General features: G+C 40.2%; 1 pseudogene; it reads left to right on the forward strand.

The window, feature by feature from the left end:
• Positions 1-331: 331 nt before the first annotated feature.
• Positions 332-793, forward strand: LOC123942144 (annotated as a pseudogene).
• Positions 794-6,896: the final 6,103 nt, after the last annotated feature.

A 6,896-nucleotide genomic window follows, 5' to 3' on the forward strand; every position in this document is an offset into this window, starting at 1 on the left:
AATCCAAAGATTGTCATCCTCTTACATCTTCTTTCTTTTTTTTTAAAATTAAATATAATTTTTTTCAGTGTTCCAAGATTCATTGTTTAAGCACCACACCTGGTGCTCCACGCAATATGTGCCCTCCTTAATACCCACCGCCAGGCTCACCCAACCCCTCACCTCCTGCCCCTCAAAACCCTCAGTTTATTTCTCAGGTCCACAGTCTCTCATGGTTACATCTTCTTTCATACTCCTTCAGAGGTGTCCAATTCCTTAAGCAGTAGTTCCTTCAGCCTGCTATTTAAAACATTCAGCATTTTTTCCTTTTGCTGAAGCACCAGCAGCCAAAATGAAGTCGAATACCTTTGCGACTTCTGACCACAGCAAGAAACATAAAAAGCATTTTGATGCACCTTCCTACCTTTGCAGGAAGATTGTGTCTTCCTCTCTTTCCGAAGAGCTGAGACAGAAGTACAATGTTTGATCCATATCCATCCAAGAGGATGATGATGTACAGGTTGTGAAAGAACACTGTAAAGGTCAGCAAATTGGCAAAGTCATCCAGGTTTACACGAAGAATCTGTTATCTACATTGAGCGAGTACAGCAAGAGAAGGCAAATGGCACAACTGTCATGTGGCCATTCACCCTAGTGAGGTGGTTATCACTAGACTAAAAGTGGACAATGGCCATGAAAAGATCCTTGAACATAAACCCAAATCTCACCAGATAGGAAAGGAAAAGGGCAAATGTAAGAAGAAACAATTGAAAAGATGCAGGAATATAGTAATCTTATATATGACTTTAAATAAAAACTATTAGGATGAGGGGTGCTTGGGTGGCTAAGTCAGTTAAATATCTGCCTTCAGCTCAGATCATGATCCCGGGGTCCTGGGATCCAGCCCTTCATCAGGCTCCCTGCTCAGCAGGGAGTCTCCTTCTTCTCTCTCTCCCCACCCCTCCCTTGTGCTCTCACTTGCCATCTCTCTCTAAACTAAATAAATAAATAAAATCTTTAAAAAAAAACAACTATTAAGATGAAAAAAAATTCAGCAAACTAACCTCAAGTTAATCTGATCAGACTTCTCCCTGCATTACCTTCATTCATGTAGCCCAAGCCACTGCCAATTGGTGCACCTTGCTGTTCTCTGAATGTATCTCTAAGCTTTCCAATATCTCCAAACTTATATAAATTTTCCACCTGAAATTCCCCCCCCCCCTTTTTTTATCTCTGCCTACTGAAATTCTATCACTATTCAAGGCTTCCTGACGGAAACTTTTCTTCCTACCATTCTAAAAGAGTCTCTCCTTTTTCCAACTTCGCAGAACACATTTGTATATTCATTCTTTCATTCCTCTTCCTGGCATCAGTCATTCTATCAACGATACAATAAATTTTGTTGAGCATTCATAGTACTGGCCACTCTTCTGGTACAGATGGCTCCTGCTCTGGAAGGAGATTTCAGGTGACCAGGAATGCATCTAAGGGACCCAATGAAGGCTTAGGCTGGAGGACAATACAATGCAGAGATTAAGAGTAAGACCATCTGGGCTCAGAGGCTGGCTCTGCCCATAGTGGCTGGGTGACCTGGGCCAAGTTACATCACCTCTGTCTGCTTGATTTGTTATCTGAAAGTCAAGATAAATAGGGCACTATGTCACAAGGTCTATATGAGGATTAGTGAGTTTACTCTATAAAGATCTGAGAATGCTTGGTATGTAAGTAAGGACTCAATAAATACTATTAGTATTATCATTATGAATAGAAAGAAAATGGTGGGTAAGAGTAGACTTCCCTGAAAATATATGTCTGAGAAAACCCTCCACACTACTCTGTATTCTCCCGTGCTTGTTGAAGAAGACAAAATAGACAAACACAAGTTTTGACAGAGTTTCTTTTTTGAGCTGATTTTGAACTGGCCATTTGTGTTTCAGATGCATTTGATGACTTCTGTCTCTATGGTCAACTTATGGTCTCTTGACCTAAAGAGTGGCTTTCAAAAGTCACTGCTACCACTTGAGTTGGTTTTGTTTGTTTGTATATTCATTTTTAACTACTGTAGACCTGATAAGTTTGCAAAGAGGTTTTAAAATTTTAAAAAGGTTTTTCCATAAGGCTATACTTACACTTCTTCCTCACAAGGCAGGGCCTTCATAAGAATGAAGTCAAAAGACTGATTTTTAGTATGACAGTTCACAGAAAAATATAGGTTACAGAGTCAGCAAGCAGGTAAATGGCCTTTTATTTTTTTTTTTAAGATTTTATTTATTTGTTTGACAGAGAGAGACCATGAGTAGGCAGAGAGGCAGGCAGAGAGAGAGTTGGGGAAGCAGGATCCCTGCTGAGCAGAGAGCCCGACGTGGGGCTCGATCCCAGAACCCTGAGATCATGACCTGAGCCGAAGGCAGAGGCTTAACCCACTGAGCCACCCAAGCACCCCTAAATGGCCTTTTAATATATTAGAAAGTATTTTATTGAAATTAGAGTGTTTGGAAGCAACTGACCTGCTTTCAATTTATGGAGTGTTAGCTTTCCTGGCTGTAGAGTGAGCAAGTTATTTAAACTTCCTGTGTTTCATCTGCATTATGGGGATAATATATCTATTCAGGGGTAAATAAGATGGTGTACGTGGAAGTGCCTGAAGAATAGACAGGAGGAAAGAAAGAAGGGAGGGAGGAAGAGTGGGTGAGCCCTGAATGTATTCCAAGAAATAGCCAGAGATTTACACTTGACTTTTTAAACTTATACTTAAAGTGAGAGTGCACGAGAGGAGTATTTTGTTATGGCATTGACTTTATGAGTTTAAATCCATCAACTTCTTGAACTAAGTTCATCAAGTGCTTTGACTTTGTTGAAGCTGCTCACTTTCTTACGTTATTACTTGAATGACATATCAACCTATTATTTGCGTTCACCTTTCAAATAGTTGAATTGCATTTCAGTGCCTGACCGTGAGTTATTGTGACTCAGAACACTTAAAGAAGTTTGACTACATGTGGAAAATTTATGAGTAGCAGAGTGAGAACATGGCAGATTTCTGTAAATCACTTTTATTGAGAGTTGAGTCACTCGTTGCTATGAAAATAATTTATAGGGCAATGTTCCATTTGAGGAAAAATGAAAATTAATGGCATTTGTCAGGATGATGATGAATATGTTTCAACACCAGTGGAAAGGAACAAGTTTCACAAAAAAAATGCAAACTCTACACCAGATTATTTATCATCATAACTATTTCAGGCTCTTTGGTAAATGGTAGGAAGTTTGGCTGAATTAGATATCATTCACTGAGCTAGCTGTTCTCTGTGTATATCCCAGACCCATTTTGTGCCATTCTATCTGATGCCCTGAGTTCCAGGAGGCTTTAGGATGGGTCTCCCAGGAGACCCAAAAGATGTGACTGGGTTAGGGTATTTCTTTTTGGGGGGGATGTTTTTAAATTTTTATTTAGTTATTTTAAAGAGAGACAGAGAGGGAGTGCATGTGAGCAGGAGGAAGGGCAGAGAGAGATGGAATCTCAAGCAGATTCCAAGCTGAGCATATAGCCAGACAGCGGGCTTCATCTCACAACCCTGAGATCAAGAGTCGGAGGCTTGAGATGGAATCTCAAGCAGATTCCAAGCTGAGCATATAGCCAGACAGCGGGTTCCATCTTACAACCCTGAGATCAAGAGTCGGAGGCTTAACAGACTGAGCCACCCAGGCAAGCCTCCTTCTTCTGCTCTTCTCTAGGTGATGCTGAGGTTCTGGCTGGAACTGCTCCTGATCAGCAGAGCTCCAGTGGAGTTCAGCCTACTGGACTATGGAAAAGGGAAGTCTTCCTGCCAGTGCTGCTCTAGAGACCTCAGTTTTCCTTCATTTAACAGATATAACAGATTTTAAATTTAACAGAGTCTCATCAAAATCTCACCTAAAAAGAACTTGCTTTCTCTTGAGGCCAAGCCAGGTATATTCTCCTGTAAGCAAAGTTTATGAAACTTCTGGGGGATGGATCCCACAATAAACCAGATCTCAAACAACCAAACAAGTGCACTCCCTTTCCCAGATGTTTTTCAGGTATCTTTATCGTTATGTTCACTTTATTACATTGTTCTAAAGTAAACCAAAACATCACATGTGGTAGCGAGGCTGAGTTATTTTCCAGAATTCCCCTGCCTGTATGTTTCTGCATGGGAAGGGCCACAGGACAGAGTCTTACATGATATTTGGAAGAAATTTTTATAGCTCACGCCTGTAGTTGTTTATCTGCTGGGTGACCGCGTTGGTGTGAGGCAGAGCCAGGATTCTGACTGTTCCACCTCCCCCACGATCTTCCTTTACCTTGGTTGACTCCTAGGCCAGGTGTGTGTGATTAGCTCCATCCTGAGGGGCCTCAGGCTCTGCAGGACACTCACACCATCAAGGCCTGGGGCATTGAGAACTGACAAGGGTTTCAGTCTGCCCTTGTAAGCTCCAGCTTGTTTTTGCTCTTCCCCACTTCACATCTATGTTGCTTTCCTGTCCACCTGCGCTTTGGTCTTCAAGTTCAGGTATCAGCCTTACAGAGTCTGTTTATCCAGCTATGTAAGGACACCTCCCTGTGTGTGTGTGTGTGTGTGTGTGTGTGTGTGTGTGTGTGTGTGTATGTGTATACAGATAAATAGATATATGACATTGAAATATTAATCATTCCTTTTGTACCTTCCTTCCAGCACTATAAAGCCTGTATTTAACATACCTTTAAAAATTTTTCTCTGTATCACTAACTTCAAACAGGTTGATGTGCCCTCTTTTTTTGTTTTTGTTTTTTTTTTAATTCTTTGGGACAGGACTAGGCTAGTGCTTATATTAGAACCAAAAGCATGATCCACAGAAGAAGAAATCAATAATTTACCAAAATTTTAAAAATATTTGTGTTGTGAAAGACCTTGTAAAGAGAACGCAGGATTTGCAAGCCACACATCTGACCAAGGTGCTCAAGAGGAAGCCTGCTCAGAATTCTCTCACTCCTTCTCCCTCTGCCCCTCCCTCCTCCTGTGCTTGTGCGCTCGCTCTCAAACAAACAAACAAACCAACATGAGGATTTACCATAGGGATTTGGGAGGACACAAACATTCAGTCTATAGCACTATATTCATCAGAAAGGAGAAAAGATAAAGAGGAAAACTCTTCCTCTGATAGAAGTCCACAGAAGTTGCATAGTTTCCTCTTCATCCATTGGCCAGACCTTAGACACATGGCCCCATCCAACTGCAAGGAAGGCAAGGATTAATTTTTATTCAAAGGAAGATGGGGAAAATGGGTATTGGAAGACCAAAAACTGCCCTTGTCACAGGTACCTAATATTTCAAGGCTCTCCCAAATGTGACCTCCTCTTCCACCTGTGTTGGAATCCCCCTCACTTGTCTACTGCCTGCACTTTCAAGTCTCCTAGGTCACTGTCATGAGTCATGAATTCAAAGCACAGGTTTAATTACATTACTCTCTTGTCCCATAAGCTTCAGTGGGTCCCTACTATTTGTAGATTAAGTCCAAATTCTTTTGCTTAATACGATATTAATATACTCCATAATACCATCTCATTTGATCTCCCTCTTCTTTCTTAACCTTCTTTATCCTCTCAACTGGCCATTCCCTGAATGGGGCACCATGAACTTTCAGTTCTCCATAACTTTGTTTGTTTTTTTTTTATTGTTGTTGTTTGTTTTGTTGTTGTTGTTGTTCTTTTTTTTTTTTAAAGATTTCATTATTTCTTTAACAAAAAGAGATCACAAGTAGGCAGAAAGAGATGGGGAAGCAGGCTCCCTGCTGAGCAGAGAGCTCCATGCTATGCGGGGCTCAATCCAGGACTCTGAGATCATGACCTGAGCCGAAGGCAGAGGCTTAACCCACTGAGCCACCCAGGCATCCCAGTTCTCCATAACTTTTTTTTTTTTAAGATTTTATTTATTTATTTATGACAGAGATCACAAGTAGGCAGAGAGGCAGGCAGAGAGAGTGAGAGGGAAGCAGGCTCCCTGCCCAGCAGAGAGCCCGATGCGGGACTCGATCCCAGGATGCCAAGATCATGACCTGAGCCGAAGGCAGCGGCTTAAACCACTGAGCCACCCAGGCGCTCCCAGTTCTCCATAACTTTGATCATGACAGACCTTCCACTAGAATCAACTCCCTAAAACCCCATCACCAACTTTCGAAACACTGTACAAAATTCCAATTCTATCCCAAATGATATTGTTTTTATAAACTCATTTTTTATCACTTCTATTAAAAATGACTTACTCATTCTCAGAATGGCCACTGTTTTATGCTGCCTTCCATTATAATAAGTTATACATTTTCATATTTGTAATCATGATTATATTGTAAATTACACAGTATTCACTACATATTACTAACCTTTGCAGTCCTGGGAACACCTAGTCTCTGAATGTTTACCTGATAACTCACAACACATTTTTATTAAATGGAATTGGTATGTAACCACTAAAATTAAAGAAGGAAAGAGAAAAATCTCAAGTCAGCTCTCTTTGAGTAAAACATTCATTTAAACTGGTTTAAATGTTTTATCAACAATATAGCATTACTTATTACATAATTCTAAGTCTGTACATACTTATGTGGAATTGTTTTGAGTGATGTTTCTTAATATATAAAGCTCAATATGGATTTACATCAGAAAGGACAACTTGTAAGAGCTATTTTCAGCTCTAAGAAGGAAGTGACAGTTTTTCGATTTTTAGCAGAAGTGTTATAACTTATCTCAGTCAAACACTTGCTGGGTCACTTGTGTTACTTTACTTTCTGTTTTAACTCTCAGGCCTATTCAGAAATAACAAAAAAAGAAAATTATAGTTTGATTGCTTCTAATTGTCTTGGACAGCAGGTAGAAGTTAAAATAATTTCAACATTGAATTGTCTATGTTAAATATGACCAC

The sequence above is a fragment of the Meles meles genome, chromosome 5, assembly GCF_922984935.1.
Source record: "Meles meles chromosome 5, mMelMel3.1 paternal haplotype, whole genome shotgun sequence".
Classification (NCBI taxonomy): domain Eukaryota; kingdom Metazoa; phylum Chordata; class Mammalia; order Carnivora; family Mustelidae; genus Meles; species Meles meles.